At 50.2% G+C, this 23864-nt stretch overlaps 1 pseudogene; it reads right to left on the bottom strand.

Moving 5' to 3' along the window:
* Window positions 1–1574: 1574 nt before the first annotated feature.
* On the bottom strand, window positions 1575–12486 carry LOC135570154 (mitochondrial dicarboxylate carrier-like; annotated as a pseudogene).
* Between the last annotated feature and the right edge of the window lie 11378 nt (window positions 12487–23864).

Genomic DNA, 23864 nt, shown 5'->3' with positions numbered 1-23864 from the left:
ATTTAGAGAAAAGCTCTCTACATTTAGAGAAAAGCTCTCTACATTTATTGTAACAACAAGAGAAATAAAGGGACTTGACTATCCAGGTAACTAGGTGTTGCAAGCTGTCCGTCACTGAAGTGTTGATACAGTCCAGAGATGCCAGTGTTTGAAAGAGTTGGAGAACTATGAAATGACATCAGTGGGTAATGTAAAACAGAGAACATTAAAACGCAGCCAGACACCTAACCTTGTGGGAGACTTATACAGTCACTGAGTACGAGGGAAAGCTATTACCATATAGAACAGAGGCAGGCAGGAGGGAGGCAGACATTAAATCATCTCTGTAACAAGCATATTTATGGACATATTGGTATTGATCACTATACAGGTAATAATTTATTCATCAGTCCATTCATTAGCCCAATGAAACATTCGTTTTGACAGTCAATGAAACAGGAAGCATCATCGATGTAAAATATGTCATCTACAATACAAAAAAACATCTGGACCTTCAGCGGTGGCGTGAATAACAATAACCTCCACATTAAGTGGCACGCTCCCATACAACCAACCCACTTATACACGTTAAGACCTGGTACAGCGGCCGTGGCCGTCTGCAGAGTACGCCTACATCATAACCACAGTGTAACAGCGCCCTCTAGCAGCCATTAACATAACTAAAGACATGTGGGTCAAGGTTCATTCTACAGAGGCTGTTCCAAGTTCAGATGGATTACTTAAATCGGTGTCCCAAATGGCAGTCTATTCCCTCTATAGTGCACTGGGCTCTGGTCAAATGTATTCCACTATATCCAGAACCCCCCCTTCAGTCAGTCAGTAGGCTGTATCCAGAACCCCCCCCCTCAGTCACTAGTCTGTATCCAAACCCCCTTCCTCCTTCAGTCACTAGTCACTAGTCTGTCTGTATCCAGAACCCCCCTTCAGTCAGTTCTGTAGTCAGTCACTAGTCTGTATCCAGAACCCCCCGTTCACCCAGTCATTAGTCTGTATCCAGAACCCCCATCTGTATCAGTCAGTCACTAGTCTGTATCCAGAACCCCCCTTCAGTCAGTCACTAGTCTGTATCCAGAACCCCAGTCACTAGTCTTCAGTCAGTCACTAGTCTGTATCCAGAACCCCCCTTCAGTCAGTCACTAGGCTGTATCCAGAACCCCCTTCAGTCAGTCACTAGTCTGTATCCAGAACCCCCATTCCTCACTCTGTATCTTCAGTCAGTCACTAGTCTGTATCCAGAACCCCCCTTCAGTCAGTCACTAGGCTGTATCCAGAACCCCCTTCAGTCAGTCACTAGTCTGTATCCAGAACCCCACCCGTCAGTCAGTCACTAGTCTGTATCCAGAACCCCCATTCAGTCAGTCACTAGTCTGTATCCAGAACCCTGTATCCAGAACCCCTCCTTCAGTCAGTCACTAGTCTGTATCCAGAACCCCCTTCAGTCAGTCACTAGTCTGTATCCAGAACCCCCATTCAGTCAGTCACTAGTCTGTATCCAGAACCCCCATTCAGTGTATCAGTCACACTAGTCTGTATCCAGAACCCCTTCTTCAGTCAGTCACTAGTCTGTATCCAGAACCCCCATTCAGTCAGTCACTAGTCTGTATCCAGAACCCCCATTCAGTCAGTCACTAGTCTGTATCCAGAACCCCCATTCAGTCAGTCACTAGTCTGTATCCAGAACCCCCATTCAGTCAGTCACTAGTCTGTATCCAGAACCCCCATTCAGTCAGTCACTAGTCTGTATCCAGAACCCCCATTCAGTCAGTCACTAGTCTGTATCCAGAACCCCCCATTCAGTCAGTCACTAGTCTGTATCCAGAAGGTGGGGTTTAGGATGGGGGAGGTTGCAGGTGGATTAAAGTTTCCTGCTCACATAGAACAGGGAACAAAGGGAATGGGCGTGGCCTGGCAGTCCTGACGCAGAGGTCACATTTCAGACTACTCAATAGGTGATCAGGTGGTGACCCCTGACCCCTCTCAGGTGACGATCCTGATGCCGCAGCAGGTTCTGAGCTGCTCCAGGAAGATGAACGTGAGGACCGTGTGAGGGATGAGACGGATCCCTGCTGGAACCAGACCCTAAAGAGGAGAGAGACCATAAGTTTACCAGTCTGTATGGCAGGTGGAATTAAAGTGGTGTTTTTTCAAGCTGAGCATTGTGTTTAATGTAGAGACCAGCTCTCCTCCTAGAGGAGCGACTGTTATAAGGGCTTTGTCTCCAGTCTTCGCTGTGACACTCCTGATTCAGGTCAGTCAATGTCATAAACCCCACCACAGACTGTGCGATTGCAGCCGTTTCATACAAAAATGTTCACGTCGTGGGCTGATTCAGTACCACTAGGTCTTGGCTCGTTCAGCGTGACAGGGTCTAGGTCTGCTGATTCAGTACCACTAGGTCTTGGCTCGTTCAGCGTGACAGGGTCTAGGTCTGCTGATTCAGTACCACTAGGTCTTGGCTCGTTCAGCGTGACAGGGTCTAGGTCTTCTGATTCAGTACCACTAGGTCTTGGCTCGTTCAGCGTGACAGGGTCTAGTTCTGCTGATTCAGTACCACTAGGTCTTGGCTCGTTCAGCGTGACAGGGTCTAGTTCTGCTGATTCAGTACCACTAGGTCTTGGCTCGTTCAGCGTGACAGGGTCTAGGTCTGCTGATTCAGTACCACTAGGTCTTGGCTCGTTCAGCGTGACAGGGTCTAGGTCTGCTGATTCAGTACCACTAGGTCTTGGCTCGTTCAGCGTGACAGGGTCTAGGTCTGCTGATTCAGTACCACTAGGTCTTGGCTCGTTCAGCGTGACAGGGTCTAGGTCTGCTGATTCAGTACCACTAGGTCTTGGCTCGTTCAGCGTGACAGGGTCTAGGTCTGCTGATGCAGTACCACTAGGTAGAAGAAGGCATTGGGCCCCAGTTTAGCTGTATCTCTCACACAGTGTAGCATTTAACAACAGTTACCTTGTAGAAGGCATTGGGCCCCAGTTTAGCTGTATCTCTCACACAGTGTAGCATTAAACAACAGTTACCTTGTAGAAGGCATTGGGCCCCAGTTTAGCTGTATCTCTCACACAGTGTAACAGGCCCTGGAACAGAAGAAACACAATCCAAGACAACAAAAGACGCTTCTTAATGCAGCTCATGGTTGAAAACAACCCATTCCTAACTCCCTCCCTCCCTCCCTCATTTACCTTCCCTCCCTCCCTCCCAATACCGCTGGCCCTCATTTGCACTCATTTACCCTCCATCTCTCATTTACCCTCATTTGCCCTCCGGACCTCATTTACCCTCATTTGCCCTCCGGCCCTCATTTGCCCTCCGGCCCTCATTTGCCCTCCGGCCCTCATTTGCCCTCCGGCCCTCATTTGCCCTCCGGCCCTCATTTACCCACATGCCCTCCGGCCCTCCCTCCCTGACCATCAACAACAGAACTGTCAGAGCAGTGAGGAGCAGCAGCCTGCCAGATAACCCTCAGCCTCCATGGACCTGACGACATCCCTCAGAACAGCAACACAGAGGCCACAGGTGAAGAAGGGTTAGATTTACTGAGGTAAAAAAGAGTCATAACCAGTTCAGAGCTCCTGTGTCCCCACAGTGATATACCTAAACAACATCTTTGAGTTCACCCTGGCATTGTCCTCAGTCCTGGGGAGTCAGAACCCACCGTGAATACACATGTTAACTCTATCCCTGTAGCAACACCCCCGTGATTCAATGAATCATCCCAGCCCTTAACTAGTTGTATCAGGGGTGATAACAGTGTTAGCTCCTGTGTAGACACCACTACAGTCCTGCAAACCACCTAAGACTGGAACTGACAAGCCCTGATCTCCAGTACACACACACACCCACACTCCTGTGTCCACACCACTCCCCTTTTCTCACACCACTAACCCACAGTTCATCAACCCACAGCCTGGTCTTCCCAAGACATAACCAGTGGTTGGCACAGGACAGTGGCACAGCCTCCTGTGTCTACACAGAGAACCAGAGCTCCTGTGTCTCATTATACACCACTAACCCAGAGGCCCTGTGTCTCCACACCACTAACCCACAGCTCCTGTGTCTCCACACCACTAACCCACAGCTCCCGTCTCCACACCACTAACCCACAGCTCCCGTCTCCACACCACTAACCCACAGCTCCCGTCTCCACACCACTAACCCAGAGCTCCTGTCTCCACACCACTAACCCACAGCTCCTGTCTCCACACCACTAACCCACAGCTCCTGTGTCTCCACACCACTAACCCACAGCTCCTGTCTCCACACCACTAACCCACAGCTCCCGTCTCCACACCACTAACCCACAGCTCCAGTCTCTCCACCACTAACCCACAGCTCCCGTCTCCACACCACTAACCCAGAGCTCCTGTCTCCACACCACTAACCCACAGCTCCTGTGTCTCCACCCACTAACCCACAGCTCCTGTCTCTCCACCACCCCACTAACCCACAGCTCCTGTCTCTCCACCACTAACCCACAGCTCCTGTCTCTCCACCACTAACCCACAGCTCCTGTCTCAACACCACTAACCCACAGCTCCTGTCTCTCCACCACTAACCCACAGCTCCTGTCTCTCCACCACTAACCCACAGCTCCTGTCTCTCACACCACTAACCCACAGCTCCTGTCTCTCCACCACTAACCCACAGCTCCTGTCTCTCCACACCACTAACCCACAGCTCCTGTCTGGTTGCCTTTCTAATGTGTAGACTGGACACTCACTGCGATGAGGCTGGCCAGGAAGTGAGTTAGAATGTTATCTTGCATGGCTCCTGTCCCCAGAACCAGCTGCTTGGCCTGATCATAACAGGCCAGCTACAGAGAAATAAAATAGAAGTTAAATCTAGCTGATACATTTTGGACAAAGACACACACGTTTACACCCCCCCCCACAGACACAAACCCACCATAGGACCTTACCTGTCCAACAGTGACCAGTGCTCCTCTAGAAGATGCCATTGTGGCTCCAGAGAACAGCTTCTTCATTCCCTCTATGGAGAAATACTGTGTCATGAGTGCAACTGCGTCCCTTCGAATCGTCCAGTGACTTCAACCTCGCCCTGATCCCAATGATCCACCATCAATCAACCCTTACTTACCCTCTTTCCATACCCGGAACAGTCCATCTAGTGCATGAGCATAACTGGAAGAGATGGAGGAAAAACAACACTTATGAAGGTCAACATCTCTCCAAAGACGATCCTTAACAGCGTTATGTAGGTTATCATATTATTTTACTATACTTAACTCACATACTCACTTTCTCCTGAGTTCTAGTGGTACTTTAACGTCATTCTGCATTCTGGATCGGGGGGGGAAATGTGGGAAGTATGAATGTTTTGCCCTGTACATTTGTTTACTGAGTTGAAAGGACAGGCAACTCCAGTCCTCTGGGGCCTGATTGGTGTCATATTGTTTACTGAGTTGAAAGGACGGGCAACTCCAGTCCTCTGGGGCCTGATTGGTGTCATATTGTTTACTGAGTTGAAAGGACAGGCAACTCCAGTCCTCTGGGGCCTGATTGGTGTCATATTGTTTACTGAGTTGAAAGGACAGGCAACTCCAGTCCTCTGGGGCCTGATTGGTGTCACACTTTGTCCCTAGGTAACACATCTGACTCCAATCAACTAGTCATGATCTTCAGTTTAGAACACAATCAGTTTAATCAGCTGTGTTTGCTAAGGATGATGGGGGAACAGTGTGAAACCACTCCAGTCCCCCTGAGGGCTGTTGTCCAGTCCTGATCTATTGAATGGTTGAGTAAAGCAATACAGAGCCTTGTAAAAGTATTCACCCGCCGAGGCATTTTTCATATTTTGTTGCATTACAACCTGTAATGTAAATGGATTTTTATTTGGATTTCATGTAATGGACACAAAATAGTCCAAATTGGTGAAGTGAAATTTTAAAAAGTACTTGTTTAAAAAAAAAAAGTGGTGTGTGTGTATGTATTCACCCCCTTTGCTATGAAGCCCCTAAATAAGATCTGGTGCAGCCAATTACCTTCAGAAGTCACATAGTTAGTTAAATAAAGTCCACTAAGCCGTACACTCCACACAGCTGGGCTTTAGATGAGACTAAAATTGAGATTTTTGGCCATCAAGGAAAACGCTATGTCTGGCGCAAACCTCCCATCACCCCAAGAACACCATCCCCACAGTAAAGCATGGTGGTGGCAGGATCATGCTGTGGGTATGTTTTTCCATCGGCAGGGACTGGGAAACTGGTCAGAATTGAATGACAGGTAAATTCTTGAGGGAAACCTGTTTCAGTCTTCAAGAGATTTGAGACTGGGCCAGAGGTTCACCTTCCAGCAGGCCAATGACCCTAAGCATACTGCTAAAGCAACACTCAAGTGGTTTAAGGGGAAACATTTAAATGTATTGGAATGGCCTAGTCAAAGCCCAGACCTCAATCAAATTGAGAATCTGTGGTATGACTTAAAGATTGCTGTACACCAGCGGAACCCATCCAACTTGAAGGAGCTGGTGCAGTATTGCCTTGAAGAATGAGCAAAAGTCCCAGTGGCTAGATGTGTCAAGCTTATAGAGACATACCCCAAGAGACTTGCAGCTGTAATTGCTACTAAACGTGGCTTTACAAATAATTGACATTGGGGGGTGAATAGTTATGCACGCTCAAGTTCTGTTTTTGTCTTATTTCTTGTTTGTTTCACAAAAAAATATTATGAATCTTCAAAGTGGTAGGTGTGTTGTGTAAATCAAATGGTACAAACCCCTAAAAATATATTTTAATTCCAGGTTGTAAGGCAACAAAATAGGAAAAATGCCAAGAGGGTGATTACTTTCACAAGCCACTGTATACTGCATGTCATCACTGACATCTAGTGGACATTATTAACCATGGACAACTGCAATACAATTCTTAAAATATACACTTCAGTAATCTTATTTCTAGATTTGACTCACCTGACATTAACCATGTCTGCTGGGGTCCCAATGAATCCCCCGGCAAATCCTACAGACAGACAGACAGACAGATGTGAACCATACTGCTGGGGTCACTATAAATCCACAGACAAAGGTGAGAGACTTATACACAGTAGTGTGGTGACCTGTACAGTGCTGGCACCTTAATTGGGGAGGACAGGCTAGCGGTAATGGCTGGAGTGGAATGATATCAAACATTGTTTCCATGGTTTCCAGGTGTTTGATGCCATTCCATTTACTCCGTTCCAGACTTTATTATGAGTCGTCCTCCCCTCAGCAGCCTCCTGTGATACGTTCCATCCAGCACGGTTCCAGCAACTATAGTGGATGTGTAATCTTGGCCCAGTTCGGTAGTGTGAAAGGTGTACGACAGAACATTACAGAACTAATCATGTTGTCATTAGAGCCAGCTGGGTTTAGGTCTGTGTAGCAACAGATAACCCTGTGGTTAAAACACAGTGAGAAGTGTGTGTGTACCTCCAACCAACCCCAGAAGGACCTTCTGGTAGAAGGGCATGGGACCATGGGTCCTGTCCTTCATCTGATCACTCACTGTCTCATAGATGGCGAAGCGGGACAGAGAATACGTCATCTGGGGGGGGGACAAAGATAATATTTCATTAATTTACCTTTATTTAACCAGGTAGGCTAGTTGAGAACAAGTTCTCATTTACAACTGCGACCTGGGCAAGATAAAGCAAAGCAGTCCGACACAAACAACAACACAGAGTTACACATGGAATAAACAAACGTACAGTCAATAACACAATAGAAGAAGTCTATATAAAGGGTGTGCAAATGGCATAAGGAGGTAAGGCAATAAATAGGCCACAGTAAGGAAGTAAATACAATTTAGCAAATTAACACTGGAGTGATAGATGTGCAGATGATGTGGAAGTAGAAATACTGGTGTGCAAAAGAGCAAAAAAAGTAAATGAAACCCATATGGGGATGTAGTAGGCAGTTGGATGTGCTATTTACAGATGGGCTGTGTACAGCTGCAGCGATCAGTAAGCTGCTCAGATAGCGGATGCTTAAAGTTAGTGAGGGAGATAGAAGTCTCCAACTTCAGGGATTTTTGCAATTCGTTCCAGTCACTGGCAGCAGAGAACTGGAAGGAAAGGCGGCCAAATTATGTGTTGGCTTTGGGGATGACCAGTGAGATATACCTGCTGGAACGCGTGCTACGGGTGGGTGTTGTTATGGTAACCAGTGAGCTGAGATAAGGCAGAGCTTTACCTAGCAAAGACTTATAGATGGAGCCAGTGGGTCTGGCGACGAATATGTAGCAAGGGCCAGCCGACGAGAGCATACAGGTCGCAGTGGTTGGTAATATATGGGGTTTTGGTGACCAAACAGATGGCACTGTGATAGACTACTCAGCAAATTGGATGTAGAGTGTTGGAGTCTATTTTGTAAATGAAGTCGCCGAAGTCAAGGATTGGTAGGATAGTCAGTTTTACGAGGGCATGTTTGGCAGCGTGAGTGAAGGAGGCTTTGTTGCGAAGCCGATTCTAGATTTAATTTTGGATTGGAGATGGTTAATATGAGTCTGGAAGGAGAGGTTACAGTCTAGCCAGACACCTAGGTATTTGTAGCTGTCCACATATTCTAAGTCAGAACCGTCCAGAGTAGTGATGCTAGTCGGGCAGGCGGGTGCGGGCAGCGATCGGTTGGAAAGCATGCATTTAGTTTTACTAGCATTTAAGAGCAGTTGGAGGCCACGGAAGGAGTGCTGTATGGCATTGAAGCGAGTCTGGAGGTTTGTTAACACAGTGTACAAAGAAGGGCCAGATGTATTCAGAATGGTGTCGCCTGCATAGAAGTGGATCAAGGAATCACCCACAGTAAGAGCGACATCGTTGATATATATAGAGAAAAGAGTCGGCCCGAGAATTGAACCCTGTGGCACACCCATAGAGACTGTCAGAGGTCCAGACAACAGGCCCTCTGATATGACACACTGAACTCTATCTGAGAAGTAGTTGGTGAACCAGGCAAGGCAGTCATTTGAGAAACCAAGGCTGTTGAGTCTGCCGATAATAATACGGTGATTGACAGAGTCGAAAGCCTTGGCCTGGTTGATGAAGACGGCTGCACAGTACTATCTTTTATCGATGGCAGTTATGATATCATTTAGTACCTTGAGCGTGGCTGAGGTGCACCCGTGACCAGCTCGGAAACCGGATTGCACAGCGGAGAAAGTACGGTGGGATTTGAAGTGGTCAGTGATCTGTTAACTTGGCTTTTGAAGACTTAAAAAAGGCAGGGCAGGATCGATATAGGTCTGTAACAGTTTAGGTCTAGAGTGTCACCCCCTTTGAAGAGGGGGATGACCGCGACAGCTTTCCAATCTTTAGAGATCTCGGGTGATACGAAAGAGAGGTTGAACAGACTGGTAATAGGGGATGTAACAATGGCGGTGGATAATTTTAGAAAGAGAGGGTCCAGATTGTCTAGCCCAGCTGATTTGTACAGGTCCAGGTTCTGCAGCTCTTTCAGAACATCTGCTATCTGGATTTGGGTGAAGGAGAAGCTGGGGAGGCTTGGGCACGAAGCTACGGGGGGTGCGGAGCTGTTGGCCGGGATTTGGGTGGCCAGGAGGAAAGCACAGCCAGACGTAGAGAAATGCGGGGCCTATTCGATGCTAGTGACACTGACTATTGATCATAGAGACATTAGAACATACAGAATATGACAAGAAGTGTATTTAACATAACGCTCTTGGAGGCGATGGCGGTGTGCGTATCTACCCACCTGTCTGCAGAGGGAGGCGCTGAGGCCACTGTACAGAGCCAGAACACCTTCTCTCTGCACCACACTCATGGTCATTCCCATCATCCTCATCCTCACCTCGTGCTGTGTCTGAAGGTGCACCTGGAGGAGAACACATATCAAAAACCAGGAAGAGACACAGTAGAGAGAGGAGTCAATGTCAATGTAACGTTTTAGTATTACTGTTTAAAAATGAATAAATAGCTACATTGTGTGTGATGTTGATAATGCATCAACTGGAAGTCAAAGTTCACACAGAACAACAACAGTCAAAGACCAAGGTCTAAATGTTTACATGACAACCGGTGGACGTGATGATGTCAGAGTCCCAACTCCCACTTTCTCCACTACCGAGATAAGGAACCATCAAGAAGACTCAACACAAATATTACAACCAGTAAAGTGAACTGTATAATTCACTAGTATTAAATATTGGGCTAGTAGGAGAGCCGATGAAGTGAACTATTAGGCCTAATTCATAGAAACGTCATACCATTGGTACAATTCAGCCCATTTGTTATTTACTGAAGTCCTGAATGCCAAGGAAGAAGAAAAGAAACGTAGAGCCTTAGAATAATCTGAACGACTTAGTATCTAGTCCGAACGACTTAGTATCTAGTTTGAATAATCTCACCCGAACGACTTAGTATCTAGTCCGAACGACTTAGTATCTAGTCCGAACGACTTAGTATCTAGTCCGAACGACTTAGTATCTAGTCCGAACGACTTAGTATCTAGTCCGAACGACTTAGTTATTATATATATATTTTTACTAAGTCGTTCAAACCTGCTACTAAGTCATTTAAATGAGATACTGAGTCAATTGAACAACTTACTATTTTGTTCAAATGACTTAAATTGTTATTTTGTCTAATTAGGCCTCATTTGTTATGCAGTGCCAGTTGTCAGTTGTGCTCGTCAGGCCGTTGTTGCAGCCATTCATTTACTGATTCCATCCATTGATATGATGATTTATCGACAGCTATTTGATAGCCAGTTATTTGATAGCCAGCTATTTGATAGCCAGTTATTTGATAGCCAGTTATTTGATAGCCAGTTATTTGATAGCCTAAAGCAGGGCTGCTTTTGGATGCCAGGGCATGTAATTGAGCCAACAAAAATCTCACGATTTTACAAATTTTACTTCAGATTTTGATGTTTACTGACGTTGCTCCAAACGATATGCTTTCGACATCTGGGGTTGATCCTAGTGCTCAGCATAGGAGGTTGTGTGTTCAATCCCAGTGGTAGACACATTTAAATTATATATATATATATATATATATACTGTTTTAACCCTATCCAAAACCTTAACCCTTAAATTAACCATTTAGAATGAATGAAGAATGATGCTGAGCAGGAGGAGCAACCAAGGCTGTCAAAAAAACACTTCGAAATGTGATGTTTGGAAAAATGTGGATAAGCGTCAGAATCTGAAGTCAAATTAGTAAAACTGATAGCTCTTGTTGGTCCACTTACATGCTCTGGGATTCAAACGCAGCTTTACCAAAAACAATCAATGAATAATAATATCATTCACCTGTATTTACCCTCCCCCAAAAAATGAATATGCTTTTTAGCAGCTAATGTGGCTAACTTAAAGAACTACAAATACCATGATGATCTGGACCAGACTGACGAATCGAGACAAAGGTAAAAATCTCTGGATTACCAGTCTATTGTTAGCAAAATGTTGCAATTAATAAACTGGCTACATTTTTTAAATGGACAATTATGTGAACTGTCTTGTGCAAGTTTTAAATTGATACAAAACCTGTTAGCAAAGGTGTCAGCTAGAGAAGACATGCAGAAACTTGTAGGGATTAGTAGTCTTGCATGAAGTCTACTTTGATGCTAATTAGCATGTTCAAATCTGAGATTAAATAGAGGCAAATATATTGACAAAAGTCACCTTGTCCGAGAGAGAGTTTACATGGTTATCGTAACTTTACACCAGGGTAAACCTACACGAAACACAGCACTTATTTTAAGTGATTCTAAAATCCCCCATGGGAAAAATTCATGGTGGAAAAACTATTTTTGATGTGTATTATGACGCCTCCACTGTGGGGCTCTATAAATGCAGATATTGACTCCGCAAATCAAGCATACTTTAGTGGAAAAGTCAATTGCGCGCTGGGCTTCGGGACAGAATCACTCATTGCATGTTACATTACAATATCTTGCCTTGATCACATCTCCTCTACATATCTTACCTTGATCAGATCTAAGGGGTGTGTAATACAGGCGGCAGCACTTGAGGAAAGTCCACCGAAATACCATCGCGACCGGCGTTTCTCCGACATGTTTCCAAGTGTCCTGTTGGTTAATCAAACCAGAGACACCTTGTCTGGGCCGTCTTGTGTTAGCCTATCCAGTGACACCTGCTTGGACTCACACTACCTTATTTCAACTCCCTAGCTAGAGAATTATTGGCATGTGTCAGATAATGTCCAAAACTGGCGATTGGTGGAAAATGTTTCCCGGTTCTTGCATCGTTCTTTCCGCGGCATTTCATACAAAACGCATGGCAAAACGTTGCCTATATTATATATGAAGACTGCTAGCCTGGTTGACGCAACTCACGAGTTTAGTGTTAGCAGGCTGCACCAAATGCTTTTAAACTTGTATGGACCTATTATGGAACGAACATACATCTAGACCAATGAGGCGATTCGATTAATCTGGCCCGGGTAAGCGTGTTTTCCACCGGGAGAAAATTGATTGCATTCCTTTTGGAACCGGGCTGAGCCAGTTGCCCTGTTCAATGCCCACGACTAAATCGGCTCAAAACAAAAAGTGACGTATTTAGCACGTGGAGTTAAGAGTGCGATTCTGTATTTGCACATTGCAAAAGTGATTGCTTTTGAAAAAACGCTTAATCTGCGTTTCGAAAATTAGAATCTATATTTAATGGAAAAGGGATGCATGTTTCTAGATGATGCAAAATGCTGCATTGTGGACATGCTCGAGCTGTGCAGATTGCCATAGACCGGTGCCCGCGGCTCAGCATAATCGAATCCACCCGGTATCTCGTTTCGCAACAGCTGTGTTGAAGTAGCCATTCAAAAGCCTCCCCTAGTTACACAACTACTCCTCTAAGAACCAAACATCTGATATTCTTTCTATATCTGATCTTTTTTACTGACTGTCCACACTCAGTTTTACATCTGACCCATATCAGATATGCGCATTTTCACTGACGTAGCCTCTGACGTAACAAACAGACGCCATGCTCATTTCAAGTCACCAAATGTCGGGGTGGTTGTCATGATAATGGCAGGTCGTGAAATAAAAACAGATCAAAAGAATCTGATCTGAGCATCCAGACAGAGATCACATATGGAGGATAGGGTTTGTATCAGGGTTGAGATCCACTTAGGCTGTGTTCAAACAGGCAGCTCAATTCTGAATCCAATTTTTTTCCCCAATTTCGTGAAAACAATATTGTCTCATCACTGCAACTCCCCAACGGACTCGGGAGAGAAGTTATCCGTCCTCCAAAACTTGTGTAATCTTTATTTAAACTAGACAAGTCAGTTAAGAACAAATTCTTATTTACAATGACAGCCTACACCGGCCAAACCCGGACGACGCAGTGCCAATTGTGCGCCACCCTATGGGATTCCCAATCACGGCCGGTTGTGATACAGCCTGGGTTTCGAACCAGGGTGTCCGTAGTGAGATGCAGTGCCTTAGACCTCTGCGCCACTTGAGAGACCCGCCAAACTGCACTTCTTAACACCCACTTGCTTAACCTGGAAGCCAGCTGCACCAATGTGTCGGAGGAAACATGTACAACTGACGATCGAAGTCAGCCTGCAGACGCCCGGCCCACAACAAGGAGTCGCTAGAGCGCGATGAGCCAAGTAAAGCCCCCCCGGCCAAACTCTCCCCTAACCCGGACGACGCTGGGCCAAACCCTCCCCTAACCCGGACGACGCTGGGCCAAACTCTCCCCAAACCCGGACGACGCTGGGCCAATTGTGCGCCGGCCTATAGGACTCCCGGTCACAGCCAGTAATGACACAGTCTGGGATTGAATCCCAGGCTGTAGTGATGCCTCAACAGACCGCTGCACCACTCGGGAAACCGACTAATTGGTCTTTTGACCAATCACATCAGATCTTTTTCAGAGCTTATCTGATTGGTCAAAAGACCACTTAGTGGGAAAAAATGTCAGAATTTGGGCTGCTTGTGTAAACACAGGTATAAATCGGAAGTCAAAAGATGAGATTCCATGTGTTTTGTTGCTGTTTGCACATTAAGGTAAAGACCAGATAGGTATCAGATATGCAAATAGTTGTCAAACGATCAGAATTGGGTTGCCTGTGTAATAGCAGTCTAATTTGCCTTGTCAGCTGGTGTTCAAGTGGGTGTGCTCTTTTTAGAAACTAGCGCGCACTGGAAACATGATGATTCTACATCGGCACGTAGTCTTTCCACAACTTCCATATACAGCATGGGCCCAGCCAACACTGCCAAAACAACCAGGAAAATAGGATTCTGTTTTGTGCCAATCTTCCCAGCATGGAAAACAACTGCACGTCACTGAGCGTGTTGTGCCTCATGATGGCCACTGACCAGTTCTGATCCAACTCAGTAGACAAGGTTACACGTCACTGAGCGTGTTGTGCCTCATGATGGCCACCGACCAGTTCTGATCCAACTCAGTAGACAAGGTTATACGTCACTGAGCGTGTTGTGCCTCATAATGGCCACTGACCAGTTCTGATCCAACTCAGTAGACAAGGTTACACGTCACTGAGCGTGTTGTGCCTCATGATGGCCACCGACCAGTTCTGATCCAACTCAGTAGACAAGGTTATACGTCACTGAGCGTGTTGTGCCTCATGATGGCCACTGACCAGTTCTGATCCAACTCAGTAGACAAGGTTACACGTCACTGAGCGTGTTGTGCCTCATGATGGCCACTGACCAGTTCTGATCCAACTCAGTAGACAAGGTTATACGTCACTGAGCGTGTTGTGCCTCATGATGGCCACTGACCAGTTCTGATCCAACTCAGTAGACAAGGTTACACGTCACTGAGCGTGTTGTGCCTCATGATGGCCACTGACCAGTTCTGATCCAACTCAGTAGACAAGGTTACACGTCACTGAGCGTGTTGTGCCTCATGATGGCCACTGACCAGTTCTGATCAACTCAGTAGACAAGGTTATACGTCACTGAGCGTGTTGTGCCTCATGATGGCCACTGACCAGTTCTGATCCAACTCAGTAGACAAGGTTACACGTCACTGAGCGTGTTGTGCCGCATGATGGCCACTGACCAGTTCTGATCCAACTCAGTAGACAAGGTTACACGTCACTGAGCGTGTTGTGCCGCATGATGGCCACTGACCAGTTCTGATCCAACTCAGTAGACAAGGTTACACGTCACTGAGCGTGTTGTGCCTCATGATGGCCACTGACCAGTTCAGTATCTGGAGGTTTTCTCAACTACTCTGTAATATATATTCCTCTGTACAAATACTTGTTAGAATAGACACTAGATCAGAATGTTCTTTACTGTGCAGGAGGATCCATCTGCTGGTCAAACATTACCCATGTGTCTTGAGGGTGGGAGAGAATTCTACTTGGCTCTACCATCTCGTGCAAAGACTGGACGCAGCTGGTTCCACCCTGAGTGGAAGTGTGGCCTACGTGACTGATGTAAAAATAGTAGCCAAGACCCCTCCCTGCTTACTGTAGTGTTGTGGAATACAGCTGACCTCTACATAGCTGTAGATTACCTACGGTACTGGGCTCTGACCTGTAAGAGGGCTTCAACAGAACTTAAACCTAGTAACCAATTTTGGTTTCCGGTCAGACTGGCAGACAGTGGACCCAAAGATGTCAAGGGTTAAGAAAAACATTCAGAACCCGGCTTGACAAAGGTCAAATGGACAAACATTCAGAACCCGGCTTGACAGAGGTCAGATGGACAAACATTCAGAACCCGGCTTGACAGAGGTCAAATGGACAAAGGTTTTCACAAACAACAACAACATCATTTCTCATGTTATTACACAGCTATGATTATATTGTGTTGAGATATAACACAAGTGCAACATGTCATGGATCCGTGTTGAACTGGGCCTGGAGCCCATCTGGTTAAGACCAGCATGGTTTTCATAAGCAGTCAGAGGTATGTGGGGTAACAGGACAGCAGACAGAGAAGATACACAGAAACACATGGTGCAAGAAATAGTAACGAGACACCCACTCCTTCTCTCCCTCCACTGACTGTGTGACACCCACTCCTTCTCTCCCTCCACTGACTGTCTGACACCCACTCCTTCTCTCCCTCCACTGGCTGTCTGACACCCACTCCTCTCCCTCCACTGACTGTCTGACACCCACTCCTTCTCTCCCTCCACTGACTGTCTGACACCCACTCCTTCTCTCCCTCCACTGACTGTCTGACACCCACTCCTTCTCTCCCTCCACTGGCTATCTGACACCCACTCCTTCTCTCCCTCCACTGACTGTCTGACACCCACTCCTTCTCTCCCTCCACTGACTGTCTGACCCCCACTCCTTCTCTCCCTCCACTGGCTGTCTGACCCCCACTCCTTCTCTCCCTCCACTGACTGTCTGACCCCACTCCTTCTCTCCCTCCTGACTGTCTGACACCCACTCCTTCTCTCCCTCCTGACTGTCTGACACCCACTCCTTCTCTCCATCCACTGACTGTCTGACCCCCACTCCTTCTCTCCCTCCTGACTGTCTGACACCCACTCCTTCTCTCCCTCCACTGGCTGTCTGACCCCCACTCCTTCTCTCCCTCCACTGGCTGTCTGACCCCCACTCTTTCTCTCCCTCCACTGGCTGACACCCACTCCTTCTCTCCCTCCTGACTGTCTGACCCCCACTCCTTCTCTCCCTCCACTGAATGGCTGACACCCACTCCTTCTCTCCCTCCACTGACTGTCTGACACCCACTCCTTCTCTGCCTCCACTGGCTGTCTGACACCCACTCCTTCTCTCCCTCCACTGGCTGTCTGACCCCCACTCCTTCTCTCCCTCCTGACTGTCTGACACCCACTCCTTCTCTGCCTCCACTGGCTGTCTGACACCCACTGACTGGCTGACACCCACTCCTTATCTCCCTCCACTGACTGTCTGACACCCACTCCTTCTCTCACTCCACTGACTGGCTGACACCCACTCCTTCTCTCACTCCACTGACTGGCTGACACCCACTCCTTCTCTCCCTCCACTGGCTGTCTGACACCCACTCCTTCTCTCCCTCCACTGGCTGTCTGACACCCACTCCTTCTCTCCCTCCTGACTGTCTGACACCCACTCCTTCTCTCCCTCCACTGACTGTCTGACACCCACTCCTTCTCTCCCTCCTGACTGTCTGACACCCACTCCTTCTCTCCCTCCACTGACTGTCTGACACACACTCCTTCTCTCCCTCCTGACTGTCTGACACCCACTCCTTCTCTCCCTCCATTGACTGTCTGACACCCACTCCTTCTCTCCCTCCACTGACTGTCTGACCCCCACTCCTTCTCTGCCTCCACTGGCTGTCTGACACCCACTGACTGGCTGACACCCACTCCTTCTCTCCCTCCACTGACTGTCTGACACCCACTCCTTCTCTCCCTCCACTGGCTGTCTGACACCCACTCCTTCTCTCCCTCCTGACTGTCTGACACCCACTCCTTCTCTCCCACCTGACTGTCTGACACCCACTCCTTCTCTCCCTCCACTGACTGTCTGACCCCCACTCCTTCTCTCCCTCCACTGACTGTCTGACCCCCACTCCTTCTCTCCCTCCACTGACTGTCTGACCCCCACTCCTTCTCTCCCTCCACTGACTGTCTGACACCCACTCCTTCTCTCCCTCCTGATTGTCTGACACCCACTCCTTCTCTCCCTCCTGACTGTCTGACACCCACTCCTTCTCTCCCTCCACTGACTGTCTGACACCCACTCCTTCTCTCCCTCCACTGACTGTCTGACCCCCACTCCTTCTCTGCCTCCACTGGCTGTCTGACACCCACTGACTGGCTGACACCCACTCCTTCTCTCCCTCCACTGACTGTCTGACACCCACTCCTTCTCTCACTCCACTGACTGGCTGACACCCACTCCTTCTCTCCCTCCACTGACTGTCTGACACCCACTCCTTCTCTCCCTCCACTGACTGACCCCCACTCCTTCTCTCCCTCCTGACTGTCTGACACCCACTCCTTCTCTCCCTCCTGACTGTCTGACACCCACTCCTTCTCTCCCTCCACTGACTGTCTGACACCCACTCCTTCTCTCCCTCCTGACTGTCTGACACCCACTCCTTCTCTCCCTCCACTGGCTGTCTGACCCCCACTCCTTCTCTCCCTCCTGACTGTCTGACACCCACTCCTTCTCTGCCTCCACTGGCTGTCTGACACCCACTGACTGGCTGACACCCACTCCTTATCTCCCTCCACTGACTGTCTGACACCCACTCCTTCTCTCACTCCACTGACTGGCTGACACCCACTCCTTCTCTCACTCCACTGACTGGCTGACACCCACTCCTTCTCTCCCTCCACTGGCTGTCTGACACCCACTCCTTCTCTCCCTCCACTGGCTGTCTGACACCCACTCCTTCTCTCCCTCCTGACTGTCTGACACCCACTCCTTCTCTCCCTCCACTGGCTGTCTGACACCCACTGACTGGCTGACACCCACTCCTTCTCTCCCTCCACTGACTGTCTGACACCCACTCCTTCTCTCCCTCCACTGACTGTCTGACCCCCACTCCTTCTCTGCCTCCACTGGCTGTCTGACACCCACTGACTGGCTGACACCCACTCCTTCTCTCCCTCCACTGACTGTCTGACACCCACTCCTTCTCTCCCTCCACTGGCTGTCTGACACCCTCTCCTTCTCTCCCTCCTGACTGTCTGACACCCACTCCTTCTCTCCCTCCACTGACTGTCTGACCCCACTCCTTCTCTCCCTCCACTGACTGTCTGACCCCACTCCTTCTCTCCCTCCACTGACTGTCTGACCCCCTTCTCCCTCCACTCCTTCTCTCCCTCCACTGACTGTCTGACACCCACTCCTTCTCTCCCTCCACTGACTGACCCTCACTCCTTCTCTCCCTCCTGACTGTCTGACACCCACTCCTTCTCTCCCTCCTGACTGTCTGACACCCACTCCTTCTCTCCCTCCACTGACTGTCTGACACCCACTCCTTCTCTCCCTCCACTGACTGTCTGACACACCACTCCTTCTCTCCCTCCTGACTGTCTGACACCCACTGACTGGCTGTCAGCACCTCCCTCCTCTGACTGTCTGACACCCACTCCTTCTCTCCCTCCACTGGCTGACACCCACTCCTTCTCTCCCTCCTGACTGTCTGACCCCCACTCCTTCTCTCCCTCCACTGACTGGCTGACACCCACTCCTTCTCTCCCTCCACTGACTGTCTGACACCCACTCCTTCTCTGCCTCCACTGGCTGTCTGACACCCACTCCTTCTCTCCCTCCACTGGCTGTCTGACCCCCACTCCTTCTCTCCCTCCTGACTGTCTGACACCCACTCCTTCTCTGCCTCCACTGGCTGTCTGACACCCACTGACTGGCTGACACCCACTCCTTATCTCCCTCCACTGACTGTCTGACACCCACTCCTTCTCTCACTCCACTGACTGGCTGACACCCACTCCTTCTCTCACTCCACTGACTGGCTGACACCCACTCCTTCTCTCACTCCACTGGCTGTCTGACACCCACTCCTTCTCTCCCTCCACTGGCTGTCTGACACCCACTCCTTCTCTCCCTCCTGACTGTCTGACACCCACTCCTTCTCTCCCTCCACTGACTGTCTGACACCCACTCCTTCTCTCCCTCCTGACTGTCTGACACCCACTCCTTTCTCTCCCTCCACTGACTGTCTGACACGACTCCTTCTCTCAATCCTGACTGTCTGACACCCATTCCTTCTCTCCCTCCACTGACTGTCTGACACCCACTCCTTCTCTCCCTCCACTGACTGTCTGACCCCCACTCCTTCTCTGCCTCCACTGGCTGTCTGACACCCACTGACTGGCTGACACCCACTCCTTCTCTCCCTCCACTGACTGTCTGACACCCACTCCTTCTCTCCCTCCACTGACTGTCTGACACGCACTCCTTCTCTCAATCCTGACTGTCTGACACCCACTCCTTCTCTCCCTCCACTGACTGTCTGACACCCACTCCTTCTCTCCCTCCACTGACTGTCTGACCCCCACTCCTTCTCTGCCTCCACTGGCTGTCTGACACCCACTGACTGGCTGACACCCACTCCTTCTCTCCCTCCTGACTGTCTGACACCCACTCCTTCTCTCCCTCCACTGACTGTCTGACACCCACTCCTTCTCTCCCTCCTGACTGTCTGACACCCACTCCTTCTCTCCCTCCACTGACTGTCTGACACGCACTCCTTCTCTCAATCCTGACTGTCTGACACCCACTCCTTCTCTCCCTCCACTGACTGTCTGACACCCACTCCTTCTCTCCCTCCACTGACTGTCTGACCCCCACTCCTTCTCTGCCTCCACTGGCTGTCTGACACCCACTGACTGGCTGACACCCACTCCTTCTCTCCTCCACTGACTGTCTGACACCCACTCCTTCTCTCCTCCACTGACTGTCTGACACGCACTCCTTCTCTCAATCCTGACTGTCTGACACCCACTCCTTCTCTCCCTCCACTGACTGTCCTGACACCCACCCTCCTTCTCTCCCTCCACTGACCTGTCTGACCCCTCTCCTTCTCTGCCTCCACTGGCTGTCTGACACCCACTGACTGGCTGACACCCACTCCTTCTCTCCCTCCACTGACTGTCTGACACCCACTCCTTCTCTCCCTCCACTGGCTGTCTGACACCCACTCCTTCTCTCCCTCCTGACTGTCTGACACCCACTCCTTCTCTCCCTCCACTGACTGTCTGACACCCACTCCTTCTCTCCTCCACTGACTGTCTGACCCCCACTCCTTCTCTCCCTCCACTGACTGTCTGACACCCACTCCTTCTCTCCCTCCACTGACTGTCTGACACCCACTCCTTCTCTCACTCCACTGACTGGCTGACACCCACTCCTTCTCTCCCTCCACTGACTGTCTGACACCCACTCCTTCTCTCCCTCCACTGGCTGTCTGACACCTCCTTCTCTCCTCCACTGGCTGACACCCACTCCTTCTCTCCCTCCTGACTGTCTGACCCCACTCCTTCTCCCCTCCTGACTGTCTGACACCCACTCCTTCTCTCCTCCACTGGCTGTCTGACCCCACTCCTTCTCTCTCCCTCCACTGACTGGCTGACACCCACTCCTTCTCTCCCTCCACTGACTGTCTGACACCCACTCCTTCTCTGCCTCCACTGGCTGACACCCACTCCTGACACCCCACTCCTTCTCTCCCTCCACTGGCTGTCTGACCCCCTCCTTCTCTCCCTCCACTCTCCCTCTTCTCTCCCTCCTGACTGTCTGACACCCACTCCTTCTCTGCCCCTCCACTGGCTGTCTGACACCCACTGACTGGCTGACACCCACTCCTTATCTCCCTCCACTGACTCCTTCTCTCCTCCTGGCTGACACCCACTCCTTCTCTCCCTCCACTGACTGGCTGACACTCCACTCCTTCTCTCCCTCCACTGGCTGACACCCACTCCTTCTCTCCCTCCACTGGCTGTCTGACACCCACTCCTTCTCTCCCTCCACTGGCTGTCTGACACCCTCCTTCTCTCCTCCTGACTGTCTGACACCCACTCCTTCTCTCCCTCCACTGACTGTCTGACACCCACTCCTTCTCTCCCTCCACTGACTGTCTGACACCCTGCCTCCACTGACTGTCTTCTCTTCCCCACCCTTCTCTCCCTCTGACTGTCTGACACCCACTCCTTCTCTGCCTCCACTGGCTGTCTGACACCCACTGACTGGCTGACACCCACTCCTTCTCTCCCTCCACTGACTGTCTGACACCCACTCCTTCTCTCCCTCCTTCTCTCCTGGCTGTCTGACACCCACTCCTTCTCTCCCTCCACTGACTGTCTGACACCCACTCCTTCTCTCCCTCCTGACTGTCTGACACCCACTCCTTCTCTCCCTCCACTGACTGTCTGACACCCACTCCTTGACACCCACTCTCCCTCCACTGACTGTCTGACCCCTCCTTCTCTCCCTCCACTGACTGTCTGACACCCACTCCTTCTCTCCCTCCACTGACTGTCTGACACCCACTCCTTCTCTCCCTCCACTGATTGTCTGACACCCACTCCTCCACCTGACTGTCTGACACCCTTCTCACCCTCCACTGACTGTCTGACACCCACTCCTTCTCTCCCTCCACTGACTGTCTGACCCCACTCCTTCTCTCCCTCCACTGGCTGTCTGACACCCACTCCTTCTCTCCTCCACTGGCTGACACCCACTCCTTCTCTCCCTCCACTGACTGACTGTCTGACACCCACTCCTTCTCTCCCTCCACTGACTGACACCCACTCCTTCTCTCCCTCCTGACTGTCTGACACCCACCCTTCTCTCCCTCCTGACTGTCTGACACCCACTCCTTCTCTCCCTCCACTCCACTGACTGTCTGACACCCACTCCTTCTCTCCCTCCACTGACTGTCTGACACCCACTCCTTCTCTCCCTCCACTGACTGTCTGACACCCACTCCTCTGCCTCCACTGGCTGTCTCCCTCCTCTCCCTCCACTGTCTGACACCCACTCCTTCTCTCCTGACTGTCTGACACCCACTGCCTCCACTGGCTGTCTGACACCCACTGACTGGCTGACACCCACTCCTTATCTCCCTCCACTGACTGTCTGACACCCACTCCTTCTCTCACTCCACTGACTGGCTGACACCCACTCCTTCTCTCACTCCACTGACTGGCTGACACCCACTCCTTCTCTCCTCCACTGGCTGTCTGACACCCACTCCTTCTCTCCCTCCACTGGCTGTCTGACACCTCCTTCTCCCTCCTGACTGTCTGACACCCACTCCTTCTCTCCCTCCACTGGCTGTCTGACACCCACTCCTTCTCTCCCTCCTGACTGTCTGACACCCACTCCTTCTCTCCCTCCACTGACTGACACCCACTGACTGACACCCACTCCTTCTCTCCCTCCACTGACTGTCTGACACCCACTCCTTCTCTCCCTCCACTGACTGTCTGACCCCCACTCCTTCTCTCTGCCTCCACTGGCTGTCTGACACCCACTCTTCTCTCCCTGACACCCACTCCTTCTCTCCCTCCACTGACTGTCTGACACCCACTCCTTCTCTCCCTCCACTGGCTGTCTGACACCCACTCCTTCTCTCCTCCTGACTGTCTGACACCCACTCCTTCTCTCCCTCCACTGACTGTCTGACCCCACTCCTTCTCTCCTCCACTGACTGTCTGACCCCCACTCCTTCTCTCCCTCCACTGACTGTCTGACCCCACTCCTTCTCTCCCTCCACTGACTGTCTGACACCCACTCCTTCTCTCCCTCCACTGACCCCCACTCCTTCTCTCCTGACTGTCTGACACCCACTCCTTCTCTCCCTCCTGACTGTCTGACACCCACTCCTTCTCCCTCCACTGGCTGTCTGACACCCACTCCTTCTCTCCTCCTGACTGTGTCTGACACCCACTCCTTCTCTCCCTCCACTGACTGTCTGACACCCTCCTTCTCCCCTCCTGACTGTCTGACACCCACTCCTTCTCTCCCTCCACTGGCTGACACCCACTCCTTCTCTCCTCCACTGACTGTCTGACACCCACTCCTTCTCTCCCTCCACTGACTGGCTGACACCCATCCTTCTCTCCCTCCACTGACTGTCTGACCCACTCCTTCTCTCCCTCCACTGACTGACTCCTTCTCACCCTCCACTGACTGTCTGACACCCACTCCTTCTCTCCCTCCTGACTGTCTGACACCCACTCCTTCTCTCCCTCCACTGACTGTCTGACACCCACCCTGACACCCCACCTTCTCTCCCTCCACTGACTGTCTGACACCCACTCCTTCTCTCCCTCCACTGACTGTCTGACACCCACTCCTTCTCTCCCTCCTGACTGTCTGACACCCACTCCTTCTCCACTCTGTCCCTCCACTGGCTGTCTGACACCCACTCCTTCTCTCCCTCCACTGACTGTCTGACACCCA

Source organism: Oncorhynchus nerka, unplaced genomic scaffold, assembly GCF_034236695.1.
Source record: "Oncorhynchus nerka isolate Pitt River unplaced genomic scaffold, Oner_Uvic_2.0 unplaced_scaffold_1079, whole genome shotgun sequence".
NCBI classification, from domain to species: Eukaryota; Metazoa; Chordata; class Actinopteri; order Salmoniformes; family Salmonidae; genus Oncorhynchus; species Oncorhynchus nerka.
This window is presented reverse-complemented; position numbering and strand designations above follow the sequence as displayed.